Genomic DNA, 26,687 nt, shown 5'->3' on the forward strand with positions numbered 1-26,687 from the left:
AAGAATGGAATTCCCCCATTCCAATCCTGTGGATAATCCTGACAGTGCACTCTCATAGTGGTTTTTAAAGTTTGATGCCATCTTTCCAAAACTCCTTGTGACTCCGGATGATAAACTGTTGATTTAAACTATTTTATCCCCAAATGTTCATTACTTCCTTAAACAGATGTGACATTAAATTTGACCCCTGATATGATTGTATTTCCTTAGGTAAACCATATCTTGTAAAAAATTTAATTAACTCCTCCACTATCTTCTTAGTTGTAATATTTCTTAAAGGTATCACTTCAGGAATCCTCACAGCCACATCCATTATCTTCAGTAAATATTGATTTCCACTTTTAGTCTTAAGGAGGGGTCCTACACAATCAATCATGACCCTGGTAAAAGGTTCTTCAAATGCTAGCATTGGGATTAAAGGCGTCGGCTTAATCACTGCTTGTGGTTTTCCTGTTACTTGACATTTATAACAAGTTCTACAGAATTTGACTAGATCCCTATGCAATCCTGGCCAAAAAACATCTCTGTATCTTTTCCTGTGTTTTCCTAATTCCTAAATGTCCCCCCATTGGAATTTCATGACAATCCTCAGAATCTTATTTCTATAACCTAATGGTATAACAATCTGATGCCCCTCCCTCCAGTTTTAATTTGCTGAGACATGATCCAACCTCCATTTTCTCATTAAAATATCTCCCTGAAGGTAATAACATACTGGAATGTATTTTGCTTCTGTCTCTGAATAAGCTTTCTGACATAACTGTTTTAATTGTAAATCATTTTGCTGTAACTCCACTAACCTCCTTGAGTTAAACACTTAAATTGAACACAAAGATAAAAACAAAAAGCTAAAAGCTACTGCGGATGCTGGAAATCCAAAACAAAAACAGAATTACCTGGAAAAACTCAGCAAGTCTGGCAGCATTGGCGGAGAGGAAATCAGTTAACGTTTTGAGCCTTCATGGCCCTTCGGCAGAACTGTTCTTTCCACCTGCACAATGCTATTAAACACAGTGCCAGCTAATTGGATTTCAACACCTTCTTCTTGCCTTTGAACTGCCTGCCCTTCTTGTTTATCTTGTTCTTCCCTATGAGCTTTTGATCTCGTTATCACACAATCAGGAAATAATCCAGATGGTCCTTCTGTAACACTAAGATAAAAGCAAATTACTGCGGACGCTGGAAGTCTGAAACAAAAACAAAAATTGCTGGAAATCTCAGCAGGTCTGACAGCATCTGTGGAGAGAAAGAGTTAACGTCTTGAGTCCAGATGACTCTTCTTCAGATCTACAAAACGTGAACTCTTTCTCTCCACAGATGCTGTCAGACCTGCTGAGTTTTTCCAGCAAGTTTTGTTTTTGTTTTCCTCCTGTAACACCTCTGGTGAACACACTTCTACAGGCTGCTCAACTACCATAGGCATCACCCACATTTGTGATCCAGCTATATCTTACCCAGGATAAATTGAACTCCTGCAATGGGCAATTTTTTCATCGCTCTAACTATAACTTTACCTGTCCCCATTTGCTCTTTAAAGTTACCTTCCACAATGGAATAGATTTAGCATCTACATGAACCCCACTTATTATCATCTTACTGCTCCTGCAATACTCCCTTTTAACAACAAATATCACTATCCCACAACATTAAGGTTTGACTAGCCACTGTGTCTCTTAAAATTTTAACATCTTTACCTACTCCACCCTATACACATGGAAAGACTTTTCCTTCACACACAAAACCTTTAAACATTTCTGCAACCTGCTGCTCAGAATTCTCTTGAGTAAACTGTGAACACATTCCCACTTCTTCACCTATCACTGATTCTCCGTTTCACCTGTACACAAACCATTGGTTTCTCCTGTGTCTGAACCTCAGAACACACTGTACTTTTACTTCCAGAGCTTTTCTGTACTCCAAAAATTCCAACAGATTTTTCCTGCAATTTCCAACACACTGGCTTCCCGTGCCCCACTTTATTGCAATGAAAACACCTCAATTTTTGAATGTCACTTCTACCTTCAGCACCTTCTTTTTCCGTCTGAAAAAAAAACTTCTGGGAACTTCCAGCTACTCCTTCTCTTCCTTGACTACCTGCCTTCCTTTCACCTTCCCACTTTCTATCCTTTTCCAGTTTGAAAGGATGATGAAAAAATGGTTTAGCTCTATGAACTAACTCATAATCATCAGCTATCTCTGCTGCTTGTCTTACAGAATCAATCTTCTATTCCTCCACGTGAGTTGTCACTGCTGAAGGGATTGAATCTTTAAATTCTTCTAAAATAATTACTTCCCTAAGAGCTGCATATGCTGTCTTTACTTTTAACACCCATATCTACTGGTCAAAATTACCTTGTTTTATTCATTCAAACTCGATATAAGTTTGCCCAGGCTGTTTTCTCATATTCCTAAATTTCTGCCTGTATGCTTCAGGAACCAACTCATATGCACTTAAAATAGCCTTTTTCACCACATCATAATTCATTGACATTTCTCCTGATAATGAAGCATATACCTTATGCACTCTACCCACCAACTTAGATTGTAATAATAATGTCCAGTTTTCCTGTGGCTATTACATCTGTTTAGCTAGCTTCTCAAATGAAATAAAGAATGTTTCAGTATCTTTTTCCTCAAACTTTGGAAGAAATTTTATAAATTTAAATATCTCCTCACTGGGGTTTACTCTGGAGATAAGTCCTTCCTCACCTACTGGCGTCCTTTTGTTAACTGCCAACATTTTCAGTTGGAATTCTTTCTCTCTCTCTCTCTCTTTCTCTTTCCTCTTTCTCTATCTTCACAATTTCTAATTCCCTTTCCTGTTTTCTTTCTCTCTCTTGCCTTTCTACCTGTTCCCTTTTAAAAGCCATTTCTCTGTCCTTTGCTTCTAATTCAAGTTTTTTCAGTTCCTTTGCTTGTTCAAATTTAGGTGTCTTCATTTGTAACTGAAGTCTCACTATCTCCGGCTGTGGCTCACTGGTGTCAGATAGCACTTCCAACTGTAAATGCTGTGCTATACTTTTAATTATATCAGATTTCCTAGCCCTCACAGGTAACCCTAATTTTAACTTATCTGTCAGCTCTGTTAACTTACTCTTGGTTATTTGTTGCAACCCAATCAGAGCTATTTCTTCTACTTCCAGACAAGTCTTAGCAATTTCCAAAGCCACCTTGCAGTCTCATCACTTCTAAAATACCTCACAAACACCTGAATTCAAAGTGCTTCTTGTACGCAGAACCTGAAGATTCACCAACTCCAAACCAATCAAGGAATTATAAATTTTATCCCACCAAGAGTCCCCAGTTTTTATGACACAGGAGTTTGTAAAGGCCGAGCGATTTAAAATCCCAGAGGGAAACTTTAAGCAACTGTCATAACCTATATTTTCAATTGATATGTTTTGAGTTGCAGCTCTAAATTCAGGAATAAGACCACCAGTTCTGAAGAGGTTTTTATATCAAACTAAATGAAAAATTTATTAAGTTACAACAGATTAAACAACATACACATGGCTACAAATTGCTACTATCATAACTTATAACAAATTCCCAAATTAATCCCCACTAAGGCAACAATAACCAATAGACTTAACCAGACAGCAGGCAAAGCATTTTCACCTTACAAATTCAAAATGAGGCTCCTTTCAATTGTGCAGACAGTTGTGGGCTTATAGGCTTAGATCTTACATGCCTCTGACCTGCATATACAAACTCCTTTCTGTTATACCCAGCCTTTCTATTTGAATGTAAATTCTCACTGTATCACAAGGCCCTTTGAACCCCTTTTTATTAGTAATGTAAACATTGCTTGGTGTCTCCTAGCTCGGTGCAAGATTTCACTCCCACCCTTGAAGGCTCCATTCAACAAAATGCAAATGTTATTCTCTGCCTCTGTTTATATCTCAAAACTACTATACATCAAAGTGCCCAGGCTAGTTGGCTTTAATCCAATTAACACACACACACAGACTAAACATCTATTTAAAAACAAAATAATTTCCAATAACATTACATACATTAATATCTCTTCCTGGCACACTGTTATAACTTAGGAAATGTGACAACAAATTTGTGCACAGCAAAATCATCATTGGGTTGACACACCGCTCAAATTTTCCTCTGCCTCTACGCTGCTTCGTATTTCTTGCTGGGTCTTCCGAGCCCAATTTTACCAGAAAAGTGAAGCACAACATGCGTCCAAGAGCCCCTTCACAATGGAGTGGAGTCCGTGGTGGGCTGGGGGGAGGGATAGGACACCCCCCCCTTTTCAATGGCACCCCATTTAAATGCCTAGTATGAATGTTAATGAATGGGTGAATGTTAGTAAATGGGTAAACGTTAGTGAGTGGATGAGTGGATGAATGAGTGAATGGGTAGGCTGGCAGGGTGGGTAGGTGGGTGAGGTAAGTGGGTAGGGTGGGTGAGGTGGTAGGTGGGAGAGACGGCAGATGGGTAGAGTGGCAGGTAGATGAGGTGACAGGTGGTTGAGGTAGCAGGTCGGTAGCATAGCAGGTGGGTGAGTGGGTAGTGAGTAAAGTGGTTAGGTTGATGAGTGGGTAGAGGGCATTGGGGATAATTATGCTGGGTCTGGAGGAGAGGTCAGGTCAGGGGCTAGTCAGTTTGGGTCAGGGGGTAGTCAGGTGGTGGAGGGTAATCAGGTGGTCAGGGGGTAGTTGGGGGGGTGGTCAGGAGGTTAGTCTTGGGGTAGAGGGGGAGTGGCAGTGTGAGTGATTGCCAGGTCAGTTGCGTAGTTACCCAGAAGTTAGACAGGATTTTTTTGTCTAACATTTGCTGGGTAACTATTCAAGTAAGTAACTCGGAACTGTCCAAAACTCTAAATCTTGGGTAATATGTCCGATCACTGACAATCGGAGACTGGATGATTTGGCCCAATAGGTTTAGCTTCAATAAGTTTCAATTAAATGGTTTCAATAACTTCACATCTCATTCTTCTAAACTCCAGCGAGTATGGGCCCAACTTCCTCAACCTTTTGAACAAATACGAACATACAAATTGGGAGCAGAAGTAGGCCATTTGGTCCCTAAAACCTGCTCCACCATTCAATAAGATCATGGCTGATCTGATTGTGGCCTCAACTCCACAGTCCGCCTACTCCCAATAACCTTTGACTCCCTTGTTAATCAAGAATCTACCCACCTCTGCCTTAAAAATACTCATTGACCCTGCCTCCACCATTTTCTAGGGAAGAGAATTCCAAAGATTCATGACTCTCTGAGAAAAAGAAATTCTCCTCACCTCAGTCTTAAATGGGAGACCCCTAATTTTTAAACTCTGTTTAAACTTTCCTCTCCCTAGTGAGCCTTCTCTAAACTGCTTCCAATGTAAGTATATCCTCCTCAAATAAGGAGACTAAAAATTGCACGCTGTACTGTAGGTGTGGTCTCTCCAATGTTCTGTAAAGGAGCAAGACTTCCCTAAAAGCTAATGTTTCATTTGCCTTCTTAATTACTAACTGTACCTGCATGCTAACTTTTTGTAATTCATGCACAAGGACGACCAGATCTCTCTGTCCGCAGTATTCTGCAGTCTCTCTCTGTTTAAATAATATAGAATATTATACAATTTAGGTAACCTGAGGCAAATAGGTTGAGGGACATATACTTCGATTGATACTGGCAGTGTATCACTATTCTTGCTACCTGGTTGTGGAGGTAACATAATTCTAATATGCTTTCCTTGATGAGACATAACGTCTATTCTTCATGAGCAGCATGGTTGAGTCGTTGAGTCATCATCTTCCCTTCCTTTGAATGTAGGGCCAGAATCTTCAGTTCGGCGAGCGGGGGCAGGGCCCACTTGCCAACGCGTAAAATGACGCAGCGTCATTCCGACTTTCAGTTCAGCGGGCGTGCATCGGATTCATATGTGCGGCCGCTGAACTGTCAAAGGCCTAATAAGGCTATTTAAAAACTAATCAAACCACTTAACATAGCTGCCTGTCCAACCTTAAGGTTGGTGGGCAGGCTAAGAGCCCAGGCGGCCTTCGCGTTTTTCATGAAACCTCATCCATGGGCCAGATGAGGTTTCATGAAAGATTTTTAAGTGAAATAAAGATTTTCATTAAAATTCATAGACATGTCCCAGCTCATGGAGCACTGTCACATGAGGGGACATGTCCTAAATTTTTTTTTTCTTTATAAAATTTTTGAAACTCAAACTGATCTCCCTAAGGCAGCTCTGTTCCTCAGGGGGATTTCTACACTCTTTCGTCCAACCCCCACAGGAGGATGAAAATTCTCCCCTGGGTGTTGGCTCTCAGAGAGACAAGTCCTTGAGTCACTGGAGCTTGGCTATTCCTGCAGTAGGACAGACTTGTGCCTGAGTCTTTTACCACCCACTTATTGATCCAACAAAATGTCCTGAGCAATTTTAGCAATTTGATATTCCAACAAGTGTCACTCTAAATAGGGAAGAGCAGAACTTTATTGAAGTAAGAAATGAATACAAATCTTCCTGGTGCAGTGAACAAAGAGGTTTTATGGCTTTAATTAGTTTGTGGCTTTTCCATGGTTCCAACTAGCTCAGAACTTCCCTAGCATTCAAATCAACAGTTGAAAGCCATTTCCTGTGGTCATCTTTCAAGCAAACACTTAATGTTAGATATAATTTAAGACACCTCCCTTATGAATCTTAAAAATACACTTCAATTTATTAATCGGGCAGTGTTCCTAGAATGCACATATTCAGAGCATATTGTGAATTCATGCAGAGTTGCTCAACATTCACTGGATTATTAACCAAGCCACAGAATTACTAGTCCAGTAATATGACCAATTTGCTATTATATTCAGCATATGGTAGCTAACAGCCACAATGCAGCATTGTACTTTCCAAACTGAACAGACTAACGTGTCAACGTTGAAAGAATGTAAGAGAAAACTAACGCCGTAGGCCTTTCAGTGATGTCTAAGTTCAGTGCGGCTTCAGTTTCTGTGAAATTCAGCTAAGTGATTGAAGCGGATGGATCGAGTTGTCAATTGCCTATTTTGGAAAGCATTGCATAGGCTGGAAGTTGTAATCCCAATCACACTGGTAATATGGAGATACTTTGAACAATATTCACTTACAGTCACCAATTTCCATACTAAACTTCAGTAAGCATAAGCAGTGTTACAGAAAACGTATTATTATAATTCTAAAGTACTATCATTAACATTTTGCCGAAGGAATTCTGAAAATGGTTTTATGGTTCCGCTGCAGACACAAATAAGCTTTATGAGCATATATCCAACATCACAACACATGGCAACCACAACAATCTTTTTCCCTAAAAACCAAATATTGAAATCTCAAGCAACAAGCCTTGCGAGCCTAACCAGAATTTTCTCCACACAGTAAGGGTGTTACTTATCTATTTACAGAACACTTCAGTGCCAAATGTGTTCTGGATTTAACAACTTCACAGTTTAAAGTACTTTGCACAAACAATTAGATAAAAATAAACCCCAAAAAACTGGCAGTTAATTAAAGATTAAGTTGTTCAGCAATACCCCTGAGAACAAAAGAAGGAAACGAAGGTCGTGTGATTGACATGTTCCCGATTATGAAGGATTTTGACAAAATCGCTTGTGGAAAATTGTTCCCTTAAGGGCTCAAATAACAGGATGCATGATTAAAAATTATAAAGTTCAGAGAAATAAATGAAGACAAATAGGAAGTTTTTCACTAAAAGTTAATACAGCTGTAGGAGGCATTACCTGAATAGAGAGTAATGGTAGGGTTGATCCTTGAAAAGGGGACAAGCCTTTTTCATCCAGAGTTTGGCCACATCTAAAAATGATTTTATTAATATGATGTATATAAACAGAAACCAGGGGAGGGGATTGTTGCCTCCTCCGCCCCTTCCCCTTCCCCCAACAGGGAAACGGAGAGTGGCGGGTGGGGTGGGTAGCTAGTTAAAATGGAATGGATCAACTACCCACTGTATGGGGATTTCAGTCCCATAGATTTTGGTGGCAGATCAGATGAGATCATCAGTAATTACGTGCAATTATGGGCAGAATATTGCACTCATCGGGCGGGCGCGCCCCCGACCCGAACAGGTGTAAAATGACGCCTAATATTTCAGTCGGTGGGCACGCGCAGGGGTTGGCAGCACGTCCGCCGACAATTAACAGGCCTATTAAGGCCATTGAAGGTCGAATTAACTGAATTTTTTAACTGCCCGTCCAACCTTACGGCTGGCGGGCAGGCATAATGGCCAAGCGGCATTTGGATTTTTTGCGAACCTCATCCATGGGGCGGGGGATGAAGTTTCAATCAGTGACCTAAAAAGGAATGAAAATTTTCCAAACTAATCTGTAACATGTCCCTGCTCATGCGCAGAGTTTCCCATGAGGGGACCATGTTATTAACATTTTTAAATTGTTTATTTTTTTTATTTTCAAAAAGCTCTGAGACAGCTCTGTGCCTCAGGGAGCTTTTACTGTGCGCACCCGAATGCAGGCGCGAAGTTCCGCGCTCGCCCTCCTCCCACCACCCCCCCCACCCCCCCCCGCACCCCCCCACCACCCCTCATAGACAGCGCTGCAGCGTGCGATTCACGCTGGCTGGCTGTTAATTCGGAATTGGATAGGTACATGAAGAGAAGTCCAGCGTGAAATGGCAGCCGCGACCCAATCGCAGACGGTGGTCCAATTGGCGGCTGCTCCAGCTCGTCCCTACTGAGCCTGCCCGACAACCCGAAAATGCTGGGGTTTTGACCACACAAGCTTAACACAGTGATTTTTCACAACTATAATCCACAAAGTTCATGCCTGACCATTTGTAAGACTCCAAATATGGTAGTAAATTGTCTGAGGCTTTCTGCACAGCAAGAGGCTGTCACTCACCTCACCCTGAATCTTCCTTCTGCTTATCTCACTCACACTCCTATCCCACTGCCAGCCTGTCCACCAAAGGGAAGGTGGTGAGAGACCAGAGGCTTCAACCAGTTTCCTTGTCTTCGCCCTTCTGCCTGACCTCCTCATTTATTTTCCTCAATGTGACTTCATTTGCTTTCAAATTAAACTTTTTTCCAATGAGATAAAGAGAAATGAGCCAAGAAACTGCGTGCCTACCTTTTTATTTGCCTTTTATAGAATGGTTGCAGTACAGAAGGAGGCCACTTGGCCCATCATGTCAGCTAGTCCCGTTCTCCCACACTTGCTGCAGGGCCCCACAAGTCTTGTTTCTCTTCAGATACCTATTAATTCCCTTTTAAAAACCACATTTAAATCTGCTCCTGTGACACTCTCAAAGCACTCTCCAGATCCTAACCACTTGCTGCATAAAAAGATTTTCCTCATGTCATGATTGATTCTTTTGCCATTCCCCTTAAATTAGTGTCCTCTGATTTTCAATTCTTCTGACATCAATGAAAACAGTTTCTCTCTATGTACTCTGCCTGGACCACTCATGATTTTGAATACCTCTATCAAATCTCCTCTCAACCTCCTCTTCTCTAAGGAGAGCAACCATGGCTTCTCTAATCTATCCACGAAGCAGAGTCCCTTATCTCCAGAACCATTCTTGTAAACCTTTCCTGCACCCTCTCTAAAACCTCCGCACCCTCCCTAAAATGTTGCTCTGAATTGGATACAATACTCCAGTTGAGACCGCACTGGAGTTTTATATTGCTTTATCATAATTTCCTTGCTTTTGTATTCTATGCCTCCATTCATAAAGCTCCCTCACATTTCACCAAGTGTTGTGTCATCTGCTAATGCTAAGTTTTGTGTGTGTGTCTCACGTTCTGTGCCATACGTGTTATAAGCTCGGGTTTTGCAGTGGAAATGGCGGTGAAATTGTCAGCGTTCACCATCATTATTCCACTGAAACTGACAGCAACTTTGGGAGTTTGCACATGTGCAGAATAGTAATGTCAGTGATTCACTGCTCTTCCTGAGGGTGCAGTGCTGAGGTTCCCCTTGACTGCGATCCCTGAGCAATGAGTGAATTGATGAAAACTTCAACTTTTACACTATTAGTCTCATGGTGAAAACCCTTGGAAAAGTTACAGCTTTTTGAAAGAGGTGTAACTAGGTTTTTAATGGTGTGCTAACTTCATAATTGCTGCAAAACACCCTCACTGGACCTGGAAAGCTAATTATATTTGTGTAGTGTTAAATCTTTTCACTATGATAAAAGATTGCCACATTTTTTAAATAATGTTTTTTTTCAGAAAAGTTGTTTATATTTATTTTAGCTTCTACCCTAATCCAATTATAAAATTATTTACTTTGCGACATGAACATTTAAATCAGAAGTGAAGGGATTCAGTGCTTTCCCTCCTCATCCCTCTTGACTTGTCCGGAGCCATGACATAGTTGACCACGCTATCCCCCTCCAGCGCCTTCCCACTGTTGTCCAGCTAGGTGGGACTGCTCTCAAATGGTTCCATTCTCACTTACCTAACTGTAGCCAAAGAATCACTTGCAATGGCTTCTCTTCCTGTTCCTGTATTTCTGGTGTCCCCCAAGATGCTATCATTAGCCCCTCCAATGTTCTGTCTACATGCTGCCCCTTGACGACAACATTCAAAGGCACAGCATTAGCTTGCACATGTAAGCTGATGGCACCCAGCTCTACCTCACCACCACCTCTCTCGATTCCTTCACTGTTGCTAATTTATTGGACTGCTTATCCAAAAAGCAGAAATTTCCTCCAATTAAATGTTGGGAAGGCAGAAGCCAATGTTTACGGACACCGCTCCAAATTCCATTTCCTAGCTACCAACTTCATTCCTCTCCCTGGCAATAGCCTAAGATTAAGCCAGTCTGTTTGCAACCTTAGTGACGTAATAAATTCCGAAATGAGCTTCCGACCTCATATTCGTGTCATCACTATAAGACTGTCTATTTCCACCTCAACAACATTTGCCCCTGTTTCAGCTCATTTTGTTACCTCTTGACTATTCTAATGCTGGTCTCCCATATTCTACCCTCCATAAACTTGAGGTGTTTCAAAAAACTCTGCTGCCCATGTCTTAATTCGTAGCATGTCCTGTTCCTTTATGATCCCTGTGCTCAGTGACCTGCATTGGCTCCTGGTCAAGCAACATCTTGACTTTAAAATTCTCACCCTTATTTTAAAATCTTTCCATGGCCTTGCCCCTCCCTATCTCTGTCATCTCCTGCAGCCCCACCATCCTCTGAGGTACCTGTTCTCCTTTAATTCTGGTGTCTCTTGTGCACTCCCATTGCCCCACCATTACTAGTCATGCCTTTAGTTGCCTCACCCCCAAGGACTTGAGTTCCCTCCCTACACCTCTCTGCCTCTCTACATTGCTTTCCTCCTTTAAGCTTAAGAGCTTCGTTTTTGACCAAGCTTTTAGTCATCTGACCTAATATCTCCTTATGTGGCTCAGTGTCATATTTTGTTTTATAATGTCTCTATAAAGCACCTTCAGACTTTTCATCCTGTTAAAAGTGCTATATGCATATGTGTTGTAGTTTTAACATCCTGCTTTGCTGTCTGTGAGAACACTTCATTGCGATTTGCAGCTTATCCTGCCTGCTGACATTACTTTGCTGGATTCTTGGAGATCCTTTTAATTTGGTGCCGAATTTTAAACTACCACCAGGAAAGGGTAGTCCACACCCAATAGGGAAAAAGAGTAAAAACTGGGAATAAGAGTACTGGCCCGAACTGGTCTTGTATACCTTAAAATAAAGCACCAGTTCTTATTTCCTAGTTTTCACTGCTTTTTCAGATTGCTAAATCTTTGTGGGCTACTTTCATTGAGGTCATCAGCAAGTACCATTGTTTCATCGCTGGCTGCAAAATTCAGTCCATCACTTCCACTGAAGTTATCCAGATTGGCCACCATAACTTCAGTGGAAGGTCAGTGGTATCGAAATGTAGAAACATAGAAACATAGAAACTAGGAGCAGAAGTAGGCCATTCAGCCCTTCGAGCCTGCTCCGCCGTTCATTATGATCACGGCTGATCATCCAACTCAATAGCCTGCTCCCGCTTTCTCTCCATACCCTTTGATCCCTTTCGCCCCAAGAGCTATATCTAACTCCTTCTTGAAAACATACAATATTTTGGCCTCAACTACTTTCTGTGTTAGCAAATTCCACAGGCTCACCACTCTCTGGGTGAAGAAATTTCTCCTCATCTCAGTCCTAAATGGTCCACCCCGTATCCTCAGGCTGTGACCCCTGGCTCTGGACTCCCCCACCATCGGGAACATCCTTCCTGCATCTACCCTGTCTAGTCCTGTTAGCATTTTAAAGGTTTCTATGAGATCCCCTCTAATTCTCCTGAACTCCAGCGAATATAATCCTAACCAACACAATCTCTTCTCATATGTCAGTCCCACCATCCCAGGAATCAGTCTGGTAAACCTTCGCTGCAGTCCCTCTTATAGCAAGAACATCCTTCCTCAGATAAGGAGACCAAAACTGCACACAATATTCCAAGCTCGTGGTCTCACCAAAGCCCCGTATAATTGCAGCAAGACATCCCTGCTCCTGTACTCAAATCCTCTGGCTATGAAAGCCAACATACCATTTGCCTTCTTTACCGCCTGCTGCACCTGCATGCTTACCTTCAGCGACTGGTGTACGAGGACACTCAGGTCTCGTTGCACATTCCCCTCTCTCAATTTATAACCAGTCAGATAATAATCTGTCTTCCTGGTTTTGCTACTAAAGTGGATAACCTCACATTTATCCACATTATACTGCATCTGCCATGCATTTGCCCACTCACTCAGCTTGTCCAAATCACACTGAAGCATCTCTGCATCCTCCTCACAACTCACCCTCCCACCCAGCTTTGTATCATCTGCAAATTTGGAGATATTACATTTTGTTCCCTCATCTAAATCATTAATATATGTTGTGAATAGCTGGGGTCCCAGCACTGATCCCTGCGGTACCCCACTAGTCACTGCCTGCCATTCAGAAAAAGACCCTTTTATTCCGACTCTTTGTTTCCTGTCTGCCAACCAGTTTTCTATCCATGTGCTCTTTGAATGTTTGTCATTGCCTCTCCACTATCATCCTTTTAAGTGACGTTTCCCAATCCATCATAGCCAACTCGCGTCTCATACCATTGTAGTTTCCTTTATTAAGATTCAGGACCGTAGTCTCGGAATCAACTATGTCACTCTCCATCTTGATGAAGAATTCTATCATATTATGGCCACTCATCCCCAAGGTGCCTTGCACAACTAGATTGTCAATTATCCCTTTCTCATTACACAATACTCAGTCCAGGATGGCATGTTCTCTAGTTGGTTCCTCAACGTATTGCTCCAGAAAACCAACCCGTATATACTCCAGGAATACCTCCTCTACATTATTGTTACTAATTTGATTTGCCTGATCTATATGCAGATTAAAGTCACCCATAATTACAAATGTTCCTTTATTGCATGCGTCTCTAATTTCCTGTTTAATGCCATTCCCAATATCACCACTGCAGTTTGGGGGTCTATATACAACACCCACTAATATTTTTTGCCCCTTGGTGTTTCTCAGCTCTACCCATACAGATTCCACATCGTTGGAGGAAATATCTTTCCTCACTATTGCGTTAATTTCCTCTTTAACCAGCAATGCAACTCCACCACCTTTTCCTTTTTGTCTGTCCTTCCTAAATACTGAATACCCCTGGATGTACAGTTCCTATCCCTGGTCCCTGCAGCCATGTCTCCATAATCCCGACTATATCATATCTGTTTACATCTATTTGTGCGGTTAATTCATCCACTTTATTGCAAATGCTCCTCACGTTAAGGCACAAAGCCTTAAGGCTTGTCTTTTTAACATTACTTATCCCGTTTCCACTGTTTTTCACTGTGGCCCTGTTTGATTCTTACCCTTGATTTCTCTGCCTATCACTTTTCTTATTCCCCTTTCTGTCTTTTGTTTTTGTCCTAGATTCCCCCTCCTCTGACTCCCTGCATAGGTTCCCATTCCCCTGCCATTTTAGTTTAAGCCCTCTCCAACCACTCTAGCAAATGTTCCCCCTAGGACAGCAGTCCTGGTCCTGCCCAGATGTAACCCGTACAGTTTGTACTGGTCCCACCTCCCTCAGTACCGGTCCCAATGTCCCAGGAATCTGAAACCCTCTGCCTCACACCATCTCTTCAGCCACGTGTTAATCTGATATATCCTGCTATTTCTACTCTGTCTAGCACATGGCACTGGTAGTAATCCTGAGATCACTCCCTTTGAGGTCCTACTTTTTAACTTACATCCTAACTCCCTATATTCTGCTTTTAGGACCTCATCCTTTTTTTACCTACGTCATTTGTACCAATGTGTACCACAACCACTGGCAGTTCACCCTCCCCCTTCAGAATGTCCTGTAGCTGCTCTGAGACATCCTTGACCCTAGCGCCAGGGAGGCAACATACCATCCTGGAGTCTTGTGTGCAGCCACAGAAACGTCTTTCTATTCCCTTTACAATTGAATCCCCTATACCTATTGCATTCCCACACTTCTTACTCCTCCCCTGTGCAGCAGAGCCAACCATGGTGCAGCGAATTTGGCTATTGCTGCTTTCCCCTGAAAGGCCATTCTCCCTAACAGTATCCAAAGCAGTATACCTGTTTTTCAGGGGAATGGCCACAGGAGATTCTGCACTGCCTGCTTAGTCCTCTTGCTCTGCCTGGTTGTCATCTATTCCCTTCCTGCTTGTGACCACCTCTCTATACATGCTAGCCACGATACTCTCCGCCTTGCGGATGCTCCACAGTGTCCCCAGCCGTCACTCCAGTTCCGAAACCCGGGTTTCCAAAAGCTGCAGCTGGAGACACTTCCCGCACACATGCTGGCCCTGGGCACTGGAAATGTTCCTGGCTTCCCACATAGAGCATATATATAGTCTATCTGGAGTTTCTGTAAATCTTTCACCAAGGTTACAGCAGCCAATCTGGAGAACCACCAGGGTTACTTCTGGTGTCTCACAGGTATAAACCTTTAATGAATCACAAGTGAGATAATTCAGAATTCAACATTCTTTATTTTGAAAATTAGAATGGTGCTAGCTGAAGTAAGACATGCTCCTTTTCCCTCTGATCCCCTCTTTTCCCCTGTTCTCTCTCACTCTCTTTCTCTCTTCATGATCTCCCTGCTTCTCTTTCTGGAAAATTGAGCAACATTTTGAAAGATTATTGAGAACACAGTGACCAGACTGCAGTATAACTCCACACACTATAGTCAGGCTGATTTACTGCTTACTATAAAATAGCAGCTACTGTGTTATGCATTGTGACACCTTTAACATTGAAAATACCTCTCAAAGTGCAGACTATGCATTACATGGTATAATGCATTGATCATCATAAAACAGGGCATCCTTCAACATGAGGTATTTCCAAGGATTGTGCTATGTGTTCTGGCTTGTATTTTAATGTACTGCTCGTGTATTGTTAAGGGACAATTTTATGAATGTGTACTCTCAGTGGGAAGCCCCACCTGCGAGCAACACACATAGTGAAAGCACAGCCATGCTGTCCATGATTTGCTATCTTTCAAATTGGTCCTATGCTGTGCCCTCTGATTAATCAATGTATTCTACACCTTTATTTATATGAAAACTGTGGGCGTGATCCAGGTGTTCCTAATTAAGAGAACCATGCACAATGAGATGCTAAACAGTTATTTAGCTTGGGCCATAATCAAAACGTTAAAAGCTAGAAACTATCATGAGCAATTAAGCAGTCTGATGTCACACACCATAATTTTGCAGGTTTAACCTTTTTCTGTTTCTACTGCCTGACTTTCTTTTCAGCTCTCCATTTATGTGAGCAACCAGCAGTGGTGTAGAGCCTCAGAAAATTCTACTCATTACATGTCTCCAACACAAAAAATCACCAACTGCATCTCAGTAACTTGGTCCCACCCCTGCCATAACTTAAGCCACTTGATGCAAAAACCCTCACTCACACTTCTGTCATCTCCAGTCTGATTACTCCAATGTTCCCCAGGACAGCCAACCATCCCCTTCACCCAAGACGCTTTTGCTTATGATCTGACCTAATCAAGTCCCATATACCCCTTCACCCCTGTTTTGTCTGACCTACACTAGTTCACAACCTCCCACTATCCCAAATTTCAAATTCGCGTCCCTACGTTTAAATCCGTCCATGGCCTCAACCCTCTCTAACTCTGCAATCGCTTCCAACACTGAACTCCTTATTACTCTGTCATCCCTGTGCTACCATATGTGATAGATTTTATCTAAATCAGCTCTGAATTTGCTTAAACTCATTCACCTCTTCGTCTTACCCTCCTCCTTTACAATTCTTTTAAAAAGACGCCACTTTGAACAAACCTTTGATCATCCTTCTTAATCTTTCCACTTGGGTTAAATGTCTGCATTCCTTTGTGACATTTCCAATGTTTTAGACACTTTAAATGCGAATTGGTGTATTGAGTGTTGTACTGTCATACATATTAACTTTAAGGGGATATTTTTCCTCTACCTCGTTCCCTTGTCTTATTGGGCTGAATTCTACTGGGGTGGGGTGTTGGGCGCAAACTGGCTGACATTAAAAAAGGCTGCCCCACAGGAATATCACGCTGCTGGCAGCCTGAACAAGCAGAGAATGGGACTTCTGCCCCTCAGTGGAAGGAAGTCTTGCCCTTGAGAGCTGCTGGGCAATCAGATTGGCCAGCAACTCTTGCAGTCTCAGTAGCACCAAAACTCAGTAGTGGGCACGGTTAGGACTAACGGCAGTCCTACAAAGGCCCAGGTAAATCCCGGGCTTTTTTGGCGAGGAGGATTTAGGCACCCTAGGGAGGGAGTAGTAAGGGGATTGGGGGAGTAGGGTTTGGAGGGCAGGTGGGATGCAAATGGGGGGGATGCGGGGTACTATCTTAGAGGGTGGGTTCTCCTGATGTGCACATGACAGTCCTCAAAGAATGTACACCACCTTCCTTCCTGCCCTTTCACCAACTTTGGTGAAAAAGCAAAGCACAGCAGCTACTGTTTTGCATTAGTGAAGGACCCAAGCTGCTTTTATGGAGACACAGGGTTGCATATTACAGGGCAGTGGATGGCTCACTCCCATCCCCATCTCGGGAGCAAAGCTGGCTGGAAGTCAACTCGTTCCACACCTGCCCACCCCGCAGCCATAACGCGTTGCGGGTGGGCTAAATTGCTTGCCAGTGAGACATTGGGAAGTCCCACCCTCGGGAGCTGCCGGCTAATCAGGTTGGCCAGCAGTCCCGGCAGCACCAACAGCACATTAGTGGGAGCTGCCGGGACTGTAAGCAGGCCCAAGGTGCAGGCCCAATGGACCCCGGAGCAAAGTATGTCCAGGGTATTGGGCGGGGAGGTGGGTGGGTGTGGTGGGTTTTGATGAACAGGTAAGTAGGAAGAAAGGGGGGCACTATCTTGGGGGCGCTGCAAGGGGCACCCTTCAAAGGTGGTACCCCCCACTTCCTCCCCGCCCTTTAGAAAGTTTTTTTTAAATCGCCTGCTACTCCCACCCGACTTCCCACACCAGCCATGTTGCGGCATGGGCAACATATTTTCGGGGGTTTTAACAAGCTCAATTGAACCTTGATTATTTATTTAAATATGGTGGGTGGGCTGCCGATTTTGGTACCCTCCCAACTGCCGCGTTATGAGGGTGAGCTCAGGAGTGGGCAGGAAAGCGGTGGAGTTGGCACCTGCCCTATTTTATGCACTGAAAACACACCTGGTGCGGGACACGTAAAATCCAGCCCACAGAGTCTATGGAGCTCTCGGGCAGAGGCCACATGATCCAGCTTTTGGGTGAAAAGTTACTGGATTTAGAATAGTCAAAGAGAGATACTGCCACAAGAGAAACAACCTTGCCCCGGCTCTCTTTCTTCCAAAACCTCTCTCATCAAAGCTGGAGCAGCTTATGGGTTGAAAAACCCCCCAGAAAACCTCATTACTTCAAACCGAGAGCTCTTTAAGGAGAATTCCTAATCAATCAGCCACAAATGCAGACCAAGTGGAAGGGGACCCTTCAGCTGTGAACCAGCATCTCGACACTCTGTGAATATTTTTTTTCCCGACTTAACTTGTTAATTGGCCAAGTTTTAAAGAACTAATACTCTGCAGATTTTGACTTTTTTTTGCATGCTTGGGGGGCATTGTATGTGTATTGTTTTTGCATTAGTGGGTAGCTGGACATATTTGTACATTTTAAACCTTTTGTTAATAATTTCAGAATCTTTACCTGAGTGAGTTTTAGCAATAAAACTAACTCTTTACTTGTTAACTTAAGGAACCTGGCTGGCTTATTACTTGCACCGACTTGGCAATGTGTAGGGGGTGGTGGCGTGTGTCAGCTTCACCTCTGACTTCTGAGCGGCCCGAATCGATCCCACTCCCTGGGTTCTAGACCTTGGACTTATTTGGGGATTGTGACAAAGTGCAGCAGACAACTGGTTTTGGTGCAAGAAAAAAAAAACTGGGTTTATTGAAGTCACAAATGAATTTATAGCATTAGGATTACACTGAGATTATACAGACCTACAAAGTACACTTAGTTAAGAATGGGGAACACACGGCATAACGAGGGAAAATCACGCTACTGATCCCCTTACTCTTGTCCCACGCCCAAAACCTAACTTAATTGAACTAGGAGAGGTCAGGGATCACGCTCACCAACCAGGGTTCCTTGACAGTTCGAAATCCAGCCAGGTAAGCCGGTTGCAGTTTCGGGGTACGCGCTTTGTGTCCTCTGGGACCTGCCGTCCCCACGTGGTCCTGGTCTGTGGAATCTGCGAAGGTTCTTCAGTTGGGTGGAGGGCGCGGTTGTGGGTGGTCGATCTTCATGGAGGGCTGTGGTTGTGGCCTTGTTGTCTTCGGTTGAGCCTGCTACCCCGTGCCCCTCGCCATGATGTTGCCTACGGGCCTGCAAACCTCCAGATCTCCTTCCTGCTTAAATTCTGCTTCAACCGCTCCAAAACTGCTCACCCTCCAAAAACTGCTCACCTCCTTCGTAACTGGTGGCCCAGTTATACTGTTTTTTCGAATTTCTTATCTGAAACCAAATCAAGGTTAGTTCTTTGTCTGATTTGGGTTTCTTCAGGTGATTGTTGTCTCGTTGTTTTTAATGGGCTTGCATGATGTTTATCGTTGTCTTCCTGTCCCCGTAATTAGTCTTGAACTGAAAGCCATTGTAAATGTGGAGTATTGATAGGTTTGCATAATTGCATTGATTGCGGCCTTCCTGCCTTAGTAGTTAGTAGCGATTATTTATGCAAGATTTTGATGGGCTTTAGTTTCGTGTAAGACAAAGTCTTTCTCTGGGTTGATTGTTTTAAAGGGAAGAATGCATATTCTGTCTCCTCTTGTCCTAGTCTCCTGTCAGCAGGGTTCTACACTTAACCCAGCAGTTGGGTCCTCTGCCATAAAAGTCCAAAAGTCATATCCTTGTTGATGATATGAAAAATGTGGGAATTTTGAGAACCCTTCAAATGTCATCTCCCTTGGACTTATAAGATAGGTTTTGTCAGGGTGTGTTGTAGCAGTGGAATCTCACAATACTGGCACTCATAGCTCCATATTAATGTAATGGAAAAGAAAACCCTCTTAATTCACTATAGTTAGGCCATAGTAGATCCAGGAAAAATTGAGAGGAGCCTGTGAGACACATCAGCCACTCAGTGTCTGTTAAATATGGCAAAGGGGTCTTAAAACAGGCATTAGGCCCCTAGTTAACACATTTGTGGAACCTAATACGTATTTCAGAGCGTTTCTAGACATGCAGAAGTTGTCAACTTTTAATTTGGCAATTGGTGCACTTCTGAATGAGAGATCGGAGCAGGATCCCACCACCTTAAATTCATCCAGGAGCACCCATTTAGTGCCCATAAATTGGGCGTAATGTAGGCCTTCCTCCTCTTTGGTGTTGCAATGTTTGGTTTATAGCAATAAGCTATGTAATCAATGTCTGATTCTGATTAAAATCATCCCCTAGAACAAGGGCGATCTAGATAATTAATAACTGAAACTATTGAACACCTTCTGGCCCATTACACTTGGATTTGAAATATACTTTCAATTGATGACAACTGTGACAGGACCCAGGAAACCACCTCCAAGCAACTTTGAATAGCGATCCAAAAGCAAATGAACTTGCTGATAGCATTTATACCTACATAATCAAACCTGTTGTTTATTGAATGAAAGAGGGTATTTTATAAAATGAAGTCCACTGATCAGCATTTCTAAGGTAACTGATGTTTAAACACTATTTGCATAATTGGTGAGAGTAATTTGTTATTATACATCTTTTGAATTAACTTTATTATATCCAATGTTGGACACTTTATTAAAATTAATTTATGATAAACTTACGCATGATTAGAAATGTTTTGAAGCTGCAAGATCTCTCAACACAAGGAGTTATAGATGTGCAGCAATCCTCTAATTTTGCTTTTTACTATTAGTCCACTATCTGGGAATAAAAACTCTGGATAAGTTCCCAGTATGCTTAGAACATTTAAGAAAATCATTGAATTGTATTCTGTATCACTAACTGTATCACTGTATCACAAAAACAGTTCAAAACCAATGAAATGGAACTGACTGGATTGCTCTATAGAGAGCTGGCATGGACTCAATGAGACAAATGGCTTCCTTCCATTCCATAAAGATGCTATGACTCTATGAGGTTGTGAAAGGCGCTGTGTAAATGCAAGTCTTTCTTTTCAGCCTTCTTGTGTCTCCGTTTGCATGTGCCCCATTGAGGAATTAGCGAAAACAGCTAGTTGTGATCAGTTGCCATTAAGCGTCAGATGTCAAATTTCATTGTTAGTATTTGAGATGTTTCTGTTTATTTCTAAAAATGTGAAATGTAAATTGTGTCAGGAGAAGTAAACTGTGCATTTTCTATTTATTTCGAAAAGAATCAAATCAAAAAGCACAGGAATATCAGAAAGATAAACAGCAGTGCTTTTGTCCCAGCCAAGGCACTGTGGCCTAAATACCATGTGTGAACACTCAGCTGACTGCTTCTTACTGTAAGTAAGCAGCAAATTTGAATAACTCTTATATCAACACTCACCCCTCCCACAATCAGCACAGCTACAGGTGGGTAATTTTTACAGCCTTCACAGCCACCGGGACATTCCTGTCAAGATATGTCAGCCCATCAGCTCAGGAGTTAGCACCAATAGCTGTTTGTTCCCTTCTCGTATATGAGCTCAGCCTGAATGAGGTGCTGTGAAGCTTAAAATACTGCTAGACATCTGAAGTGCTCCAGCAGTTCCATGCAACAAACAGAAAATTAAGTCAGGCCGCGCGAGCAACTCTCAGGAGCTTAATTACAAAAAAAAAGAAAATGAGAACCTTGTTCAGTTTGAAGCCAAACAAAATGATTAGTATTTTGTGCTTGCTTTGTGTCAATTTTAGAAGCCATGCAACAAACCTTCCAACCCCTCATTGGCCCCCACCTTCCCAAGCACACACAAACACTGAATAAACAGAAGGCATGTTGCAGCCTGTCAGAATTTTTTGTCAGACATGATGCCATTATCAAGGCATATCAGGTTGGGATAAATTGACCTAACTGACCACAGGCTTACAAATGTCTTGGGAAGAAGTGAAGACGGTGAATCAAAAGGTAGCTTTGCTGTATTTTCCTGAGGCCGTTTTATTGACAAGAATGACAAGGGTCCCAAGATGCACCATTATCCACAACCAGCTACCAGACATCAAATGGTACTGAGCTGTCTTTGTCAGAACAGAGAATATGGCTCACCGCGTACCATACAGTGCAAGGCTTATTACATTTTGTACAGCTAAGGTTCGTCAAAAGACAGGGTCAGTGTGCAGTGCCCTAAAGGGAAAATGTTAAAAAAAAAAGAGATACACGACCATCTTCAAAATCTTTGCCTAGAAACAGAACTCAGAGTTGAGAGATGACTAAAGCCTAGACTTTCTTCATATCAAAATCAAAAGAAGTCATTTTCATTGAATCATAAATAAACCAGACAGACCATCATTTTATGAATCAAAGAGCAGGTCTAAAACAAGCTGTTAGGTTGTTGATTCACCTCCATATTCAAGGTCGGTAATACTTTAATCATAACTTCAGTTTCTCTTTCTACTCCTGGCTCCTATGTTTTTTCCCTTTGTAGCAGAACAGTCAGCTAATTTTTAAATATGAACTACAGTTCTTTGCTGGTATATCTGTGGGCACTGAGATGAAACATCGCTATACCTCAAGAACACTTTTTTAAAATTTCAGAATACTCCTGAGGAATGGGTGAAGGAAAATCATGATTTTTTTTTTGATATATAACAGCATTAACTCTGAATCCAGATACATGAAAGCATCAGAACATTTTCTCTTAGGTGTCAAAGTTACCTAATTTACATTAAAATGTTCAGCTTTTTCTGCTGTTTTGATACAACAGCTTGAGGGAAGAGTGGACAGTTTTATGCTTTGACAGGACACAAGCTTCAGAAAGGTCAGTGGTATTACTATATTCAATTAGATACCCTAACAATAAAGCATCTTTGCCGCCTTTGCCAACTTTCTCTGCTCCTTTCTTTACTTATTGGTGCATGGATTTGCAGGCAGCATCCACTCTCCAATTTCCCAGCCAAACGGATATCTGCAAGCAGTCAGATCAGTACAGATTTGGCAGGCTATCTGACTGTGGCAGGTACAATAACCAGGCCCAAATATCATCTGAGCCGATGTCCACATGTGTGCATCGAACAGTGTACAGGCAGGAACACTCTTGGGTTTTCCCATCCCTAAACCAGAGCTAATTGCGGTACCCCCCGGTCCCTCCATCTCCCATTTAAATCAGTTAACTCAGCTAACAGAATGGAGATCAAAGCTAGGAACTTACTTGATCTGTACGGATCAATGGATAAATGCACTGAGCACTGGGGGACCCACAATGCATCTATCTTCCTAGCATCAGACAAGCATCAAAAGGGTCTGGTAGCTCAAGAAACTGAACACTTAACGCCCAGTAGAACAAAGTGTGTGAGTGTCCCAGGGGTCGCCTGTCGCTCACTCACCTCATTAGGGGAAGTTTCATCTGATCACCACGAAACATCATACAAGAAACCACCTGAGAGTGAGATCCACCATAAGAAGATGGGGGGACAGTTAAAGAAAAGCTGTCATCCCCTGTCTGAAGATATACTGGAGCTATACCTCTGCTGAATAACCACAGTGATTATGGAATAAAGTATCCTACCCTGCCAGCTGGTAAAGAAGGATAATGGGGAGTAAAGCGTAGGAGCAACTTAACAAACTTGACTTTATTGCTAGTAAAATAGACCCATGCGGTTCCTCAAACCCACAACTGAAGGAATAAATGAAAAGAGACAGAAGGAGCTCAATCTAATTCACAGCATTTTGCCTGATCATACTTATCAATGAAAGTGTAACCTTAAACGTCTCCCAATAATTTTAAGTAACATAGTATTAACCTCTTCCATAAAGCTGCAATTCAGCCCTGACTGGTACAAAACTAGCCAAAATGCTAATTCTCCTGATTCATCTCATTGGTATGACTGTTTACAGCTCCAGAGTTCAACTTACTTCTGTTCTAGGGAGTTGATCAAAGGGAGATCCAGATATTATGGCTTCAATACAATTTTTAAAAATGTAATCATTTAAGGGGAAGCAGCAGCACCAGTCGGGTGGGAGCATCAAAGGGCATTTCAATCTGATGGCAACCTCTGGCTGAAGGAGAAGAGGAGGATAGAGGTGACAGACACAGAAGAAAACAAATGTGGAGGTAGCACATGCCATTAGAAGAAAAGTGACAAAATGGCTCAGCATCCAACCCTTTGTGGCTGGTGAAGCGTATGGTACGCTGTCTGAGGTAAACATGAAAAGAGTTGCCCTCTCTGGCATTCCAGGATGCCCACCCAATTAGATCTGGACAGCAGCGTATCGGCAATGAACTCAGCATAAAAGGTAAGGAACAAAAATTAAATTCACATCCCTTAACATCCCTGTGCCTAATCTGCAATTTAGACGCAAGTCAGATTGCAGTAAATAAGACGTCTGCCATTGGCTCCCAGGTGAATTACAGTCTATATGCACAGAATTCCTTGGATTAATTCAGTAAGAGTGCCTGTAAAAGTGTTGATGGGTATGAAGCTAATGGTGAGTACGATATCAATTGCCTATAATTCTTGCATTCTCTATCTCTGAAAAGCTTAGTTATGGGGGGATTTCCATTGGGAAGAACATTGTGCTACTGTTAGAGCTATTGCAGGAAAAGGCAGCAACAGAGAAATTGTCATAAGGATGCCAGAAAACCCCATTTCTAGAATAAAAATCATAGGGGTGCGATTTTAACCCTGTCTGTTCATCAGATACCAGGTGGGTGCCCAACTTATTTATCCACCATGGAGTTCCAGGAGCTGACAGTTCCCAATTTTAACCTGTTCTATTGACCAAATGGCAAGGAAACAAAACCAAAGCTGTTGGGATCATTTTTAAATAGGTACTAGGTTCTCATGGTGTCATCGAGACCCAATGGACTTTTAAAAGGCAGTTAAGCAGGAAGGCACTATGGCTTTCCCACTAGTTGATGCTAGTGAGAAGATGGTGGTGTCCAGGAGAGCCTGCTGTGGATTTGTCATCTTTCTCATTGTGAGACCCCCAACCCCATGAGATGGTACTGGCAGTCAATCCCACCACCTACCTATTGTCAGGGGTCAGCCTCTGGGCTGTGCGACATTCTACCATTTGCCGCTAACTTTCACCCTAGGACAGGTGTGGTGTCAGCCAATGGGTTTAAAAGAGGCCTAGATAATGTAATTGGTGTGCATTATTCTGCCGTACAAGGGCAAGAAATTAACTCGCCAGCATGATTACCCTTTCCCTTCCACAACGCACCCTATCCCCTCCCTCCGGATACGCAATGGCAGTTAAAATCCAGGCCATGCACTTTAATATCCCAGTAAACCCGTTGTATTGGAAAACACATTTTAATGCTCAAATAAAGGAAATATGAGAACATTTATTGAGGCAATTTCCTTTAATACTACATAAAGCATAAAAGGAGATAATTTATAAAGTGTACTGTTATCTCTTGGAAACCTTTTAAGGAATAGTTAATCTCTGTGAGATGCAGAAGTTCACATCCGTTTTTTTGCCTTAATGAAGCATCTAATATGAAAAAAATCATATCAAGCTCTGATTTTTATGCTAGGTTTCTAATGCACCTAATTGACTAATGTCAGGAAAAGGATACAGGCCACCATTGCTAAATTCATTTAACAACCATAAATGCCTAATAATGAGAAAAACAAAATGAATGTTTTGAACAGAATTATGTTCAATTTTTTATTTGTGCAATGTCCTGGGTATATAAATTTCATACGGTGAGTAGGCACATTTAAATTAGGTGTAGCCAAAGTAAGAAGGACAATGTGAATATTACATCAATGTAATTATTGCTTTTATTCAGTGTAACATTATCATTCAGTGTAATCTATCATTATCGTGTAAAATCTAACTGCACAGAAACCCATGAAAGCTGTTTTTATGCAGCTAGACCTAATGCATTTAGAATTAAATAGTGCAATGTAGAGGGGGATGATTTCTTCTATATACTAATAATGAAATCCTAAACCCAATTATAAGGAACAGGTTTATAATTTTGTTAAACATAGTGCACAGAGGAAACTTTTCCCCTTAATGGCTTCAGACAATACATTAAATGGCGATACATGCAATGGTCTCTTAGTGAACAACCTCTTCAAAAGTCTTGCCTGATCCCCTAGGACTTATGCTCTTTTTGACAAGATGCTTTGGAAAGATTTCTAGGACCTACGGGGTCCGTTCCATTTTTTTTGCAGACTGCAGTATTTTTGCACCGTTTTTTCGACATTTTTACTTCTTCAGAGAATTAAGTGATTCTTTGAAGTTTTGTAAGAAGCTGAACAATATACCTGATCACAGTCGAGAGTAAAGGTTTACTGTGTTGAGATTTTTTTTTGCATGTTAGAAAATGGATATTGGCTTTGAAGATTGCAAAGGCCACTTGGACTGTGAAGATGCAATGCCTTTTGCACAAGTGTGTGTCTCTAGTCTCTAAGAGATGTTAATAACGTAACATGGGCCATATAATTCTCCGGATGAGTTGAAAAGTGGCTTAATGGTTACAACGTTGAGTGATTTACAATGATTAGTTTGCTGAATTTTTGAATATTCTGGTGATTATTTATAAATTAGCCACATGATATGTTGCAGAACATAATTTAATTCACCAATTCATTGTGGTACTGGTTTGAATGATAGCATAGTGGTTGTGTTACTGAACTAGCAATTCAGGAACTTGAAGCAAAGATTTGGTGGTTTGATCTCAAATCCTACCATGGCACCTGGGAATGCTAAATTCAACTAATTAAATGAAGAAAACCTGGAATAAAAAGCTAAAATCAGTAATGTGATGATGCAGCTACCAGACTATTATAAAAGCCCAACCAGTTCACCAATGTCCTTTAGGGGAGGAAACCTGCTGTCCTTACCTGACCTGGCTTATATGTGGCCCACAGCAATGTGTTTGACTCTTAACTGTCTTAACTGGAGTGATGTAGCAAGCCATTCCATTGTATTCAAGAAGGTAGCTGATTATCATTTTCCCAAGGTCAGTTAGGGATAGGCAATCAATGTTTGCCTTGCCATAAGCATGAAGGGAAAAGAAAAACTGATTCATTTAATAATTTGGTTAAAAATCAATTTTAGCA

The sequence above is a fragment of the Cetorhinus maximus genome, chromosome 11 (genome assembly GCF_964194155.1).
Source record: "Cetorhinus maximus chromosome 11, sCetMax3.hap1.1, whole genome shotgun sequence".
Classification (NCBI taxonomy): domain Eukaryota; kingdom Metazoa; phylum Chordata; class Chondrichthyes; order Lamniformes; family Cetorhinidae; genus Cetorhinus; species Cetorhinus maximus.